Raw genomic sequence first — 15,654 nt, 5'->3', positions numbered from 1 at the left:
ATAGGTTATGTGGCATACTAACACCAAAGCATTCCTATTAAATATAAAACTGACTGTCTTGTTCAGCTTCCTCAGGCTTGCAAGAGCTGTTACAAAAAACAATACAGACAACTGCCATACACTCTATTTAATCAAGCATACTGACAATTCCTCAGTCTTGATGAAACAAGATTTTGTAAAAATTTTTGCAAATAAGGATATGGGGCATTGAGAAGATGATGTAGTTTTCCCTGCAGTCTTGGACTTCCCTGCTGTTCTGGAGAAGCTTTGAATTGTTAATTGAATATGAATGGATTCAGGTTCCTCAAACTTTCTGTATTGTACCCAGAAAGATTTCAGTGTGTAAATTTTTCCAGTTCAAATGAAGAAGCAGGATATCACAGTACTATTTTTAGGTATGATTTCACATGTATAAAGATGAAATGTTGTACATCAATATTTCTTCATTAAAAATATCAGCACATAAAAATAGGGACATACTACAAAATCAGAAGCTTGAGGGAAATAAATAAATGAATAATAAAAGCAAGATTAAAGTACTTTATCATTACGTGATAGGAATTGGTTCAGAAGCCAAGAATATCAGTAACATCCTCTAGGTTAGAGAAATAAAGATTAGCTTTTCAACATTGTAAAATAGATAAGACTTTCTAAGCATAAACTTGCCTCTAAAACTGCTACTGAAGGAATAGAGTTCATTCTAGTATTGTTCAGGAATAAGTTTTTGGTGAAAGAAAAACAACATGGTAAGAATCCTATGACAGTATCCTCAGTCATCATAGAGGAATGCAGAATAACATCCAATAACTACAGCTATATTGTTATCAGATGTGGGTTTTCAAACCGAACGGTCAATTGTTCTGACAAGACCTGCTCTTTTTCTCCTCCTTTTTTCTATGATTAAAAACCCCACCCTAAATCAAGAGATAATTTTCAACCTTATTTGTACCTTTGCCACAAGCCTTGTCAACTCCTTAGGATCACAGTACAGAGCTCTTATTTCATCCGCCAACGTTTCATTGTCTCTTTGTCAGGGTTGCCAAACTCTCAATAATGTTTCTTTCCCCTCAGCTTCTTCCAGCCTGATATTGCTGGAAGAGGTCACTTTACATCACAAGTTAGGAAAACAAATTTGGCAGTATAGTACTAGCATGCTAAGGCTCAATGTGCAACCATTTCACTGTTCGCTTCTGCACAAGAGTAATAACATAGGGCATTATATGGTAGCAGGTATCTGTATCCCACTTCAGTTATGGAGAGGGGAAGCAGCTACAGAGGTGAGATGTCTCATGATGGGGATAGAGTGAAAGTGTCCTGCTTTCTGCTGCTTGAGGCATGGCCTCCTCGAGCAGAGCATGGGCTCAGGAAGACCACTTGATCCAGTCCCATCCTGCAATGAATAGACATTGTAACAACAGCCTGTTGCCGTCCCCAAAAATAGTTTTAAACAGGCAGTTTCACCTACTCATTGCCTAAGATGTAGTAGATGAATGGAGCTCTGAGATGGCAAAAAGTAAACAGCTTGTTGAAGGAAAAACAGAAGATGGATACTCTCCAAAAGAAACAGAACATACTGATGAGTTCCGAGATTTGCTGGAACAGAATTCAAAATTTGGCAGATTCTCCTTTACTACTATACATGCCTCTAAAAACATTACAGAGATTCCTATGTGGAAGTTTTAGTAAACCAAAATTGATGTTCTCCACTGTCGCCAGATTTTCCATTGTATTTCCTTATTTCCTTCCATATGCAGCCTCACACTTTCAAAAGTTATTTTAAATATTTATTACAATGATGTGTTTTATTTAAACTTGCAAAAAGACAAATAAAAACAGTCATCTTGAATTCGTGTCATGTAAATGGCAAAACTGCAAATTTTCCCAGTGCTGTAATGCTACCACATGCCGTCCTTTTCGGGAAAGGTAAGTTATCGTGCAGAAAGCTAGAATATCTTGTAGAGTGAATAAAGACAGGATATGCTTATGATATTGTAATATTCAACCCTTTTTCTTTGAAAATCTCTAGGGAGGTGAAGATATAAACAGTAGCAAGAAATTCTGTTATCTGTTCTTGGAACAAGATGCTTAACTAGGATATTTGCCATCATCCTGAAGAACAATGGTTAAACAAAAGTGTAAAGTCAACAGCTAAAAAAAGTCAGGCTTTTACAATATAATTTTGAAAAGTTGTGAGGTATTTCTGAAACGTTCTTTAAAATTTATATGTGTCTGCTCTGTTGCTCAGCAGACTGCAGAGTAAGAAGAGGACATAAATAGTTTAAAAGAAGACTTCTGGTCCTCTAAAAGGTGAGACAGAAGTCTTTCATTTATTCCTCAGAAAAAAACTTTAAGCACCAGATGAGACAGCATGATGCAAGCAGTAAAGAATCTGACTGGACAGACAAATTTAATTTAGGCTTTTTACAGAACTGGAGCCCTCGTTCTCCACTGACTGGAAAGATATTCAGGCTTGTAAACCAAACTGCAGATTTTTACATGGCTCATGCATAGGCCTGCATTCACCTTCACTAAAGCAGTGGAAAGCTAGGTCCTTTGTGGGTAACGCTAGAATCTCCTCCAACTTTTTCAAAGAATAAAAGCTTTTGCAGTAAGCTAACAAAGGTGATTTAGTTCATACTGCTGTTTCTGTGTGGTCTTTCTCGTCCTCTCTGTACTGTCTCTGCTATCTGGCAGGCCACTGTCTTCCCAAGGAAGAACACTGAAAATGCATTTATCCTTCTTGTCCCTAAGAAGTGCACATCAGCCTTAATGTAGCAGGATCACCTTCAGTGATGGGAGCAAAGACCCCTTTATTCCTCATCTTCCCTTCAAAGTCTGTCAAAATTTAAGATAACTATAACTGTGTTTATGCCACACACACACTTTGCACTGGAAACAGACTGAAAGCACTTTGTTATTTCACATAAATCTCTGCATCTTATCATCACATCTCATATTAAAATTTATGAGTGAAGCCAAGCAGAAGGAACAGACTCCTCACAGAAATATATTAATTTATGTTTATTATTTATTTTTTATTATTATTAAATAAATTACTTCAGATTAGCTTTAATGCATTACATTTATGTATTGATAGTGCCTAAAACATGAGCAAACTGTGTTCCATTGTGAAAAACACTGCATAAACTCACAATGTCTGAGAGCCACAGTTTTCAGTATTCACATCTCTCACTGGTATAAATAAGGGGAAAACAAAGTTGTAAAAAACCCCCCAAAACTGGAAGTAAATGAATCCAAGGATAACATAAGAAGCTTAGTATTGTATATATTCAACCTGATCTCAGTATGAGAGTATTTTGGGATAGTGATAAACTATGCACATTATAAAATTACAGTTTTTGATTTCCCAGAGGAGTAAAGCTGTATGATGCTCTGTTGTGTGTACCTTAGTCCATACAGGGATAATTTCTACAGGAGATCATTAGTTCTGCATAAACTTTATTATAGTTGCACCTGAAGCTCTTAAAAATCCTTCATGCTTGAAAGATTAATTGAGTTGGATGGGCCTGGAAATTTAAACCTTTTTATATGCCTCCCTAAGGCCTCTAACTCTTCTTAAATCAAGACTTTCTTTCCATTATTTTCAAGCCACTCAAACTTCATTTTCCCACTTATCACTTCAATCTAAAAAAATATCATGTATTTGTCTTTTGTTCTTCTCCATTCAGAGATACCTAGAGAGCCCTTGGGACTTACAGGATCATTATGTTTCCTTTTGCTTGGAGAGAGATTTCATGAAAACCTTTAATTTCTGCCTTGTAAGGTGGGAAGCAATGTTCTTCACCACCAAGATTTAATTTGCAGTATTGTGGTCATCCTTAACAGCACAAGCTTTATCACTACAATTTATGACTAAAGGTACTTTCAGCTTATTTTTTAAAGGTCTCCAGCCCTTTTTTTCTCACAAAACAAGCTCCACCTCAGAAAAGAGACCTGCTGAAACCAACATCTTGTTTCCCTGCTTTTAAGACCCACTTGTCTCTACACTTTCTTCACTCAAGTATGTATATGTAGGACATTGATTCCCTTTAATGTTACTTAATTTTTGTCACAAATCTTTAAACAAACTGTGCAGCAAAACAGTTATGTTGTACAGAGAGTAACAGGGACAAATTCACTAGCAATTTCTAAGCATTGAGATAGATTTATGGCTGGACTGTCACAAAACAGCTGGAGCATACCTGTAAATTTAGGTGATTTTCATCCTCACAACGTCATAAGAAAGACCTAGTTTAATGAGTGAGGTATTGCACATAGGAGCTAATCCTCTGAAGTCTGGTATAAACAGTGAAGGTTTCCCCTCACCACTCCACACCTATCTTTCTGAAACGCTTGTCTTCTTGATTTGTTTTGTTGAATTTTATATATATATTAAAAAATCTTCTCATCTACATTTTCAAGCACACAATCTTGCTTTGTCTCAATTATTTCAAGCTTTTAATGTATGAATGAAACACAAGACTTATAGAATTAGGCCTCTGCCACCAGAAAATGAGGCTGTATGAGACAGGTTGGTATTGTTAATAGCTGGAGTTATCAGCGCAATAAAGACTCTGGACCATTTCACACCAACATAAATTACTGGCTGCACTTATTAAAATATTCATTTGTTGCTTAATGATGGCTTTAAATGATAATTTATCTAGTTTAACATCTTATTAAAATTTTAAGATACATGCATGGCCATTAATTAATGCATTGCCAGAGATAAAATATAAGGAGATAAAATCAGGTAAATGTATGTAGGTATAGACCTTAATCATACTAACGTCTCTTCATTCAGGCTCAGGGCTCTTCCTGACAAAATCTGGGAGTCTAAAATGGAACTAATCCAAAGATCGCATGGTAATATTCCTTCTTAAATGTCCTCATCAAAATACTTCTGATGCCTTTAAGCTGAGCAAAATCAAACCAGTCTCCTGGAGGACTTGAAAGTGATTTTCTGAGAGACAGAAGTAGAGATGTAACACGGATGCAATGAGGAGGAATTCCTCCCAGGAGGTATCTGGCAGATAGACGTGTCTGACATGAATGTCCATCTTTTAAACTGGTAGTGGTGAAGAGGTAGTCAAGAAACTGGCGAATCCATTGCCAAGTTACCTGGGAGTGCCCAAAATCTTATGAACAATGGTGCTTTTGGATTTTTGCAAAAGTTGGGAGAAAGGAAGAGGACTGCAAGATGGCACAATTTGCCATTGACTTAACATTCCTTAAATGAAGATTAGAACAAGAATAAAGACAGAAGAACTGAAGGCTTCAGACCAGGTGAGTCGGAAAATGAAATTTAGGTTTGACAATGGAAATTAATATATATGTGTGTAACTAATGTCCACTGCTCCAGTGCCTGCCTGGGAACTCAAGAATATTGCTAAATGAAAGATTCTGGAGTCAGCAAGAAGCAGGCGATGGTAAGTCTATGATTACTATGGCTGTCATAATCCAGAAAAAATTGTTTTTGCATCCCCAGAATAAATAATCCCACAGCAGCAGTCCTCCTGCCCCTGCTCCCTAACCTAAGAGAGACCAAACTGTGAAAGACAACATAGCAACAATCAGTTTGAGAGGACCTTTGCTGCTGATTTTCCTATAATATCCTTAATTTTCTTCTCACATTTCCACACAGTTGTACCAAGACTTCAGTTGACAATCACAGCCTTGCAGGCATAATGGTGGCTGCCTGGTCCCTGCTGCTGTGCACCCTGCCAGCATGCTGGGCAGCTGCTGGCTGAGCCACCACGGGCACCTCACCAAGCAGAAATGGGGATGTGTTCTACTCTGATACATGGGAATCACTCATTTTGCTCATTACAATGCCACAGAAAATGTGTCCAACAAAAGCTAATAAACTAAGTGTAACTGATCTATTTTATGTCCATCCTGCTATATCATCCTCCTCCCCTTTGTTGCTTGGGTCAGTTTTTTATACATATATATACAGATTGTTTATAGAAACACTTTTTGCAGAACGTTCCTGATACAGAAGTGAATTGATGCAGATAGAGACAACATGGCCTTATCGCATTTTATAACCTGGGAGGGTATGAAGGAGCAGTAAATGTTTTCCCTGTCTGTGATTTGGGACAGCTATATTTTATATAGGTTTTCAGTTAGTCTTGACCTGACAGAAAATCAAATGTGGATCTCAATGGACACATGTTTTAAAAAAGAAGCATAACATTAAACTGCATTATGCAATTCATGAAACTCATGAAACATCCTCAACAGTAGGAGAGAGCACCTGCATGAACATAGTGATTTATTGCTGTTGAATATATAACTGTTGAGTGAAAACCATTAAACATAATTTGACAAAGTAAAAAATTATACCCACCAAAACCAATTTATTTTATTCTTTCTGTATTATCCTTTTGTCTTAAGTCACTAGTATCACAAGAAGTTGGGCTGCATGGTTCATGCATTTACTGTGATGTCAGCTCCATGAAACTGTTTCAATCAATTTGCACACTTAATCTGCTGCTTTGTTTACTTCTATGATAGGTTTGTTTTTACCTAATTATCTGGGACAAAAAATAAGGAAGCACAGAAAATGGAGTTTGAGAGATTTCGAACACTTGACTGTATTTTTGAAGTCTTGGTAATGAGAGGAACAAAAAGAACTCTGTTCATTTTTAGGAGGCCCTTTTTTGATAGAAGCAAATTCTCCCCTTGGAGCTTCATTGCCTATATTAAAATGGAGGAATAAAGTAGGTACTTTGTACATGACAAATGAATGTAAGACTGTCCAAACTCTCTGAACTTCTGCTTATTTCCAGAAGGGAAGGGTCTTTATATATCTTTATACCTGTTTATCTTTGTATATCTGTAGGTTTGTGATGCTGGATCTCTCAAAGGTAGGGAGCTTAACAGAATATGTGTTTTTTTCCTCTTGTCATCATCTGTGGAATCAACTTTGTTAGGAGGTAATTCAGAAAAAACAGTAGTCCATGATAGTCTGGTTAATACTAGGTTCTTGATATTTACACAATATTTCTACTTTCCTATACTTTACTCATCAGCCTGTGTTCCTTTAGGGACCCTCAGAAATCTTTCTAATGCTGTTTAGTGTCTACTTTTGCATTTGTACTTCTGTCTTGGTAAAAAGATATACTGAAGGAAAAAAAAAAAAGAAAAAAATACCTCCGTCATTTGTCTAGACAGCTCAACAATGTACTCTAAGATGAATGATTTGAGTGAAATGAAGCTGTCTCATCAAATGAGTATTTATCCATCTTTCAGCTAATACCAAAAGCTAAATATGAACCCCAGTGCTCAGGAACTCTGTGATTTGTGACTTTCAGTCCATAAGCCAACAAATGAATTAAAATGAAATATAAATATTAAGAATCACAGGAATCACTTTAGCCATTAGAAAAAGAACATTTTTGTTACTATTCACAGTGGAAAAGGCTTGACTTCTGATCCTGCTGCTGCAAATATGTCTGGTACCTTCAGAAGAACATTCTCATGAGCAGCGTGAGACCCTTGGAGAAATATGAGGTGCTGCCTCAAAATGCAATGTTCTTTAATTCTTTTGCTCCTCTGTTTCTTTCTTTTTTTTTTTTTTTATTAAGATATTCCCAGCTCAGCTGCCTCTGATGACTACTGCTGTGATAATATTACATAAAACACAGAGGGATTTAACCATTTAGATCTATACTGATCAAAGTCAAAATATTAAACTCCACCGCCCAAAAAGACAAACTCCACAAACAAAAAACTCCACAAAAATAATGCACAACGAATTTACAATATGCTTGTGTTAGGTAAGTAAAGTTCTTTGCTCTGTAAGGGAATTGTCCCTTCTTGCAGTAATTAGGTCCCAAGTCAATTCACCCTGTTTGCTTTTGCAGAATGTATTGTATTATTACCACTTGGAAGACAGCAAAGCCCTACACAATGAACACATTTCTCTAACAAATGAAAAGGCTTGTATTTTTCTGGATGGAGCTGCTGAAGAGAGCTTGCGTTGACAGCACCACAAAGTGCATTATAGTTTAGGAATTGATAGGATCTAACACCTCACCCTCATTAGGAGGATCTCTGATTCTGGACCCTTATTTTTTACTGCAGAAGCAATGCCTTTCCATCAGAACAGGGAACTGTTAAGTAACACAGAAACAACACAAGAGACTTATTCAAGAAGGAGTTTCTACATTCTCTTCAGATGGGGACTGCTCTTTGCAACGAACTTCAGTACACCAGTGTGATTGTTTAGATCTCAGAAGGGCAGAGGCCTCATACCTGTGGCTGTGATGCATGCTTCAGAGGAAGGAGAGAGGTTAGGTGTGCCCTGCTGCCTACCATTCCTATTGACTAGCTCAAGGCAGCCCCTAATCATCATGTACATTGCACTTTAAGGACACTGAACTTCTGATGAGACGGGAAGGCTGAGGGCGTCCCACAGGTGCTCTGAGTCACCCTGCTTTCCTGGGCTGGAGGTGCCTAAGTATGTGCTCTGGTGATGAACAGACAGGGGAGCAACTGAGTCCATGAAAATGAGAGTCCTTTTTCTTCTTTTACTCAAAAAGGATTTTAGGACTAAGGAACAATTTACAGTTCTAGTGTGGATTAATGTCATACGTCTTTAGACACATTGTTGTAGTGATTAATGTCTGAAGACTCCCTTTGTGTGAAAGGAGTGGAAGAGATGTCATCCGGGGTGGGGGGGTGGCACTGGATCCCCCAACCATCCTGATCACAGTAGAACTGTAAAAAGGCTGGTATCCTCAGGTAGGTGGGCCTCCGAAGACACATGGAGACATGGTGACAGAACCACAGAATCATAGGACCATTTATGTTGGAAAAGACCCTTAACTCCAACCATTAACCTAACACTACCAAGTCCACCACTAAGACATGTCCCTTAGTGCCACATCTACACATCTTTTAAATGCCTCCATGGATGGTGACTCAACCAATTTCCTGGGCAGCCTGTTCCAGTGCTTGACAACCCTTTTGGAGAATAAATTTTTCCTAATATCCAATCTAAACCTCCCTTGGAGCAACTTGAGGCCATTTCCTCTTGTTCTATCACTTGTTACTTGGAAGAAGAGACCAATACCCACCTCACTACAACTGCCTTTCAGGTAGTTGCAGAGCGTGACAAGGTCTCAGTCTTCTTTTCTCCAGGCTAAACAACCCCAGTTCCCTCAGCTGATCCTCATAGAACTTGTTCTCTAGACTCTTTATCAGTTTTGTTGTTCTTCTTTGAACACACTCCAACACCTCAATAACTTTTTTGTAGTGAGGGGCCCAAAACTGAACACAGTATTCAAGGGGTGATCTCACTCACCAGTGCCAAGTACAAAGGGATAATTACTTCCTTAGTGCTGCTGGACATATTATTTCTTACATAATCCAAGATGCTATTGGCCTTCTTGGCCACCTGGGCACACAGCCAGTTCATATTCAGCTGACTGTCAACCAGCACCCCAAAGTTCTTTCCCACTAGGCAACTTCTGGCCACTCTTCCCAAGCCTGTGGCTTTGCATGGGGTTATTGTGACCCAAGCGCAGGACCCAGCATTCAGCCTTGTTGAATCTTATATAACTGACCTCAGTTCATCGATCCAGCCTGTTCAGATCGCTCTGTAGAGCCTTCCTACCCTCAAGTCGATCAACACTCCCACCCAACTTGGTGTTATCTGTAAACTTATTGAGGTGTCCTCAATCCCCTCGTCTAGATCACTGATAAAGAAATTGGACAGAACTGACCCCAATACTGAGCCCTGGGGAACACCGCTTGTGACCAGCCACCAACTGGATTTAGCCCCATTCACCACAACTCTTTGGGTGCAGTCATCCAGCCAGTTTTTTACCCAGTGAAGAGTACACCCGTCCAAGCCATGAGCAGACAGTTTTTCCAGGAGAATGCTGTGGGAAATGGTGTCAAAGGCTTTACTAAAGTCCAGGTAAAAAGCATCCACAGCCTTTCCTTCATCTACTAAGCTGGTCACATTGTCATAGAAGGAGATCAGGTCAGTAAAGCAGGCCCTGCCTTTCATAAACCACTGCTGACTGGGCCTGATCATCTGGTTGTCCTGTGCATGCCATGTGACAGTGCTCAAGATGATATGCTCTGTAACATTCCCCAGCACTGAGGTGAGACTCACAAGCCTGTAGTTCCCTGGATCCTCCTTCTGGCCGTTCTTGTAGATGGGTCTCACATTTGCTGACCTCCTTGACTGGAATTTCCCCAGTTAGACAGCACTGCTCATAAATTATTGAAAGTGGCTTGGTGAACACTTTCATCAACTCCCTCAGTACCCTTGGGTGGATCCCATCCAGCCCCATGGACGTGTGTGTGTCGAAGTGGTGTAGCAGGCTGCTAACCATTTCCTCTTGGATTATGGGGGCTTTATTCTGCTCTCTGTCCCTGTCTTCCAGCTCAGCAGACTGGATACCCCAACAACTGGTCTCACTATTAAAGACTGAGGCAAAGAAGGCATTAAGTACCTTGGCCTTTTCCTCATCCTTTGTCACTAAGTTTTCCTACCCCACATACAATAAAGGATGAAGGTTCTCCTCAGTCCTCTTTTTGTTGTTAATGTGTGTATAGAAACATTTTTTATTGTCTTTTACCTCAGTTCTTCTTTAATTGGGTGAAAAAAGATCAACAAACATATAAAGCTCCAGTATGAAAGGTGAATATCCCACACAAATTTTTTATCTATCTTAAAGCTGGTGTAAGAAAAGCGATAGGCTAACATTCTCCTGCAAGCAGCTTTGCCCATTAGGCCATGTTGCTCAGTAAAACCCATTAGGCTATTTTTGACTAATGTGGGACACTCTTAATATGCTGGAACTGAAACAGGACATGGCTTTGCTATCAGTTCTGAGAAGTATATGTTTTAGTTCATCTGCAACATCATTGTGAAAAGATTGGGTAACGTTTCATCATTTTGGCTCATGAGGCAAGTCAGTTTCCAGTTTCTATTGATACACATTTCTACCTCTTATATCTTGTCCCCTAAGTGATTATTTATTGGCAAAAAAAGGTGCAATGTTAGATTGCTTAGGGAACTATTGAATTTTCATCCTAAGCAATTCTAAGTACGCAGGAAGAACAGATAATCATTAAAGAGCAAACTGACTTTCACTAAGGTGAATTAGATGTGATATGGCCACAGATACACCAAGCAGAGCAGTATACGTGCCACTGAGTTGTCTGTGACAACCAGTGTGAAAAGAAAAAAACAAGCAAAATCCTCAGGTAAAAAGTTCATTAGAAACTTTACATGACATATGAGCTATGCCTTCAAGGTGAAGAAGTTTGCAAATAAAATAAAACCAGCCTAAAACCTGTATGGAAAGCTGTTTCATCTTCTCTCCATATCTATTTAGACATTTGAAAAGAAGGAACTCTGCCTTACTTGGTGATTAGAAGATGTGGTTCTCACAGAATCACAGAATCATCTAGGTTGGAAAACACCTTGAAGATCATCTAGTCCAACCGTTAACCTAACACGGACTATTCTCAACTACACCATATCCCTAACTAAACACCTCCAGGGATGGGGACTCCACCACTGCCCTGGGCAGCCCATTCCAATGCCTAACAACCCGTTCTGTAATGAAATGCTTCCTAATATCCCGTCTAAACCTTTCCTGGCACAACTTGAAGCCATTACCTCTTGTCCTATCGCTTATTACTTGGTTAAAGAGGCTCATCCCCAGCTCTCTGCAACCTCCTTTCAGGTAGCTGTAGAGGGCGATGAGGTCTCCCCTCAACCTCCTCTTCTCCAGACTAAACAACCCCAATTCCCTCAGTCGCTCCTCGTACGACATGTGCTCCAGACCCTTCACCAGCTTCGTTGCCCTTCTTTGGACATGCTTGAGTAATTCAATGTCCTTTTTGTAGTGAGGGGCCCAAAACTGAACACAGTAATCAAGGGGCGGCCTCACCAGTGCCGAGTACAGGGGTAAGATCACTTCCCTGTCCCTGCTGGCCATGCTATTTCTGATGCAAGCCAGGATACCATTGGCCTTCTTGGCCACCTGGGCACACTGCTGGCTCATGTTCAGCCAGCTGTCAATCAACACCCCCAAGTCCCTCTCTGACTTGCAGCTCTCCAGCCACTCCTCCCCAAGCCTGTACCGCTGCTGGGGGTTGTGGCTGGAGTTCAGCACCCGGCATTTGGCCTTATTGAAACTCCTACAGTTGGCCTTAGCCCATCACTCCAGCCTGTCCAGATCTCTCTGCAGAACCTCCCTACCCTCAAGCAGATCAACACTCCCACCCAACTTGGTGTTGTCTGCAAACTTACTGAGGGTGCACTCAATCCCTTCGTCTAGATCATCAATAAAGATGTTAAACAGGAGTGGCCCCAAAACCGAGCCCTAGGGAAAACAATTCGTGACCAGCTGCCAACTGGTTTTAACTCCATTCACCACAACTCTTTGGGCCCGGCCATCCAGCCAGTTTTTTAGTCAGCGAAGTGGGCGCTCATCCAAGCCTCGAGCAGCCAGTCTTGCCAGGAGAATGTTGTGGGAAACGGTGTCAAAGGCCTTACTAAACTCAAGGTAGACAACATCCACAGCCTTTCCCTCATCCAATAAGCAGATCATCCTGTCATAGAAGGAGATCAGGTTTGTCAAGCAGGACCTGCCTTTCATAAACCCATGCTGACTGGGCCCGGTCATCTGGTTGTCCCGCATGTGTTGCATGATGGTACTCAGGATGAACTGCTCCATCAGCTTCCCGGGCACCGAAGTCAAGCTGACAGGCCTGTAATTTGCCAGATCATCCTTCTGACACTTCTTATAGATGGGTGTCGCATTGACTGATTTCCAATCTGTTGGGACCTCCCCGATCAGCCAGGACTGCTGGTAAATGATGGAAAGTGGCTTGGCGAGCACCCCAGCCAGCTCCTTCAGCACCCTCGGGTGTATCCCATCTGGTCCCATAGGTTTGTGTATGTCTATGTGATGCAGGAGGTTAGTTTTGTTTTTCCCTTTCTTCCTGTCTTTTGAGACTGCTTCACAAGATATTTTACATGATAAGATCCTGATGAAAAATATTCTCCAGGGTGTCTGTACCTGGGCAAGTTCCTGGTGCTAATTAGACTTGGGTGCTTTACTGCTGCTGTGGAGGAGCACACACATACTGCATTTGCAGCCTTTGATATGTTGGTTCTTCCCGTGTGCTGCAGAAGTCAAACTGCGGTGCTCACAGAATTAATCACGTCTAACATTTACCAGTCCATGACAGAAATTATTGCAACAAATGTCTGTTAATATGCAAATGAGGCCTCTATTGCTTCAAGCATCATCCTGTAATTACTCAGCTGTTTCTCAAGTGTGATTTATTGAATCAGCAATTTACGAAGATGGAGTGGCACAACCTAATTTACTTGTGTAGCTTCATTAATGGTTAAGGGGTAGAAATATGCTTCCTGTCACTTTCACGGTAGTATTTGTTAGCACTAGAAGTTGATATGGGTCATTTAATTCGTCTATGCAAATTCACTTACACCATGTTTTGAAATCGACAGCTCCTCAACAAGCTTGTCTCTCAAATGTTTCCTGCAGTGTTCTTGCTTGTGTCTTGAGCATTTAGCTTAAAGACAAGCTCTGAGAAAACAGCAACAGCTGGTGCTAAACAAAAAGTAAATGTTTAGATTAATTGAGCAATATCAATATTTGGTAATTAGTGAGGAACTGACTGCATTCCTTGCTATTGTGCCATGGCTGAACACAAAATTGAATGCAAACTGTATGTACTCTAGAGACTGAAACAACATATGTAAAAATCAAAGCAACTGTGCACTGTAGTTTTGTTCATGACCAATAATATGCTGTGGATCTGAGCAATGAAGCCAATCACATATAATGTTAAACAATCATCAAAAGATTCATAATATATACAGCTTTAATTTTGTTCTTTCAGTTCCTTTCTGCACTGCTGAAAATCTCAGCTATAGGAATGGTGGGAGAATGCAGATTAAACTGAAAAGTCATGTCCTACAAACATATATATATATTTTAAATCACAGTGATTTATTTTCATGAGATTGTTCTGTGCTTGCATCTTTTTTCATCACTTCAGTCTTCTAGTCTCTGCTCCAGATGTCAGCAAAAAATATATTTTCCAACTGTTTCTCCATTTACCCCTTACTTCCAAATTTTTTTATAAGTTTTTTTATAAGTTTATAAGTTAATTTTGGCAACATTATCTTGACTTTTTTGTGGTGTAGGTTTAGAAAATATGTCTGTAAATGAAACTTCAGGAAGGGTGAAGGATGGCTTCAGAGTATTCTCTCATGGTATTGATGACATTTTTATACAGGAAATTCAGATCTTCTAAAGGAAATCAATGGGTACACATCAGGTTTTTCTACCCAAAGTTTTGGGAGCAAAAGTCTTCATGTTTGTGTGGAAGTGACTTACCACAACATATATGGCACAGCCAGCAGAAGTAAACACACTTAAACTTTAAGGAACTTGTCATTGTAAAATCTGCATTCACAGGATCAAGTTCTGAATAACAAATTTAGTCATGATTTCTCCCATCATTTACTTTTCATTACAAGAACTGGACCTTTGACTTACATGAGATCGGTTATAACTTAAAAAGTTATTCAACAGAAGAAAAGACTGTGGAACCTGGCCTTAATTTAACTAGAATATTCATTTAAAACTTATGTAATTTTAAAAAGGTATAAAGAAAAGTGACCATGGTGATTAAACCCTGTTACTGCTGAAGAAAACATGAAGTTTTAAAAAGATACTTGAAATCAGACAACTAAGTAGCATCCAGCATTTCAGACCTCAGGTCAAGGAAATGATATTCCTTCCTTTCTGGTAAAGCATTTAAAACCTCTGATTTTGTGCAAGCAGCAGAAACACTCATTATTGCAGATGAGAAAGAGCTCTCTTTTCAAAATGTATTGTTAAATCACCAGCTGAGTTTGGTACCTAGTTTTAGCATGTGAGAATATTGACAGCCAACTGATTAGCCACGTACAGTGGGTGCTATCCCCTTACGAAAGGTCAGGGGAAGATTACAGGATGTCAGTTAATAACGCATATCTGAATCAATGACTCTTACAGGACCATCAGAATCGCAATGGTGTGTTGCCAATTGTGGTTTGTTTTCTAAACCAGGCACCAACACTCAGGTTTTTATCATGACATAAGAATGGTACAAGATGGCATCAGAAATACAGGTCCTTTATTTTACCTCTTGTTGTAATTACTGTCCAAGGAGAAAATGGGCTTTACTGATGTCTAAACCAATAATTTTTCTGGTTTTCATACAGGGTGACATTGAAAAATGAGGGACAAGGAATTTCCTCAGAAACGTTTTTCCCTTACAAAGTCTTTTTCCTTGATTGGCCTGAATGTGGTCATCTGGCAACGAAAACTATAAGCATCTTTTCATTACATGATGCTTTGTAGTAGCAACATAGCACGTTTACTGTTAGCACTGAGGAAGGTGGGAAGTGGAAGAGAAATTGAGACGTGCTGGGGTAGTTGGGCAACTGGCTGATGGGCCACACAGTCTCAGGGATATATGAAGAATTGATTTGAGACTGAAACTGAGATAGAAAATCCCCCAAATACTCTTAAAAACTTATCTTCCCCTCCATTTTCCCTCCTCCCCTTCACTCCTTTGAGTATTTTTTTCTGTCTT

The sequence above is a fragment of the Strix aluco genome, chromosome 1, assembly GCF_031877795.1.
Source record: "Strix aluco isolate bStrAlu1 chromosome 1, bStrAlu1.hap1, whole genome shotgun sequence".
In the NCBI taxonomy this organism is placed as follows: Eukaryota; Metazoa; Chordata; class Aves; order Strigiformes; family Strigidae; genus Strix; species Strix aluco.
Note: the sequence above shows the minus strand (reverse complement) of the source record.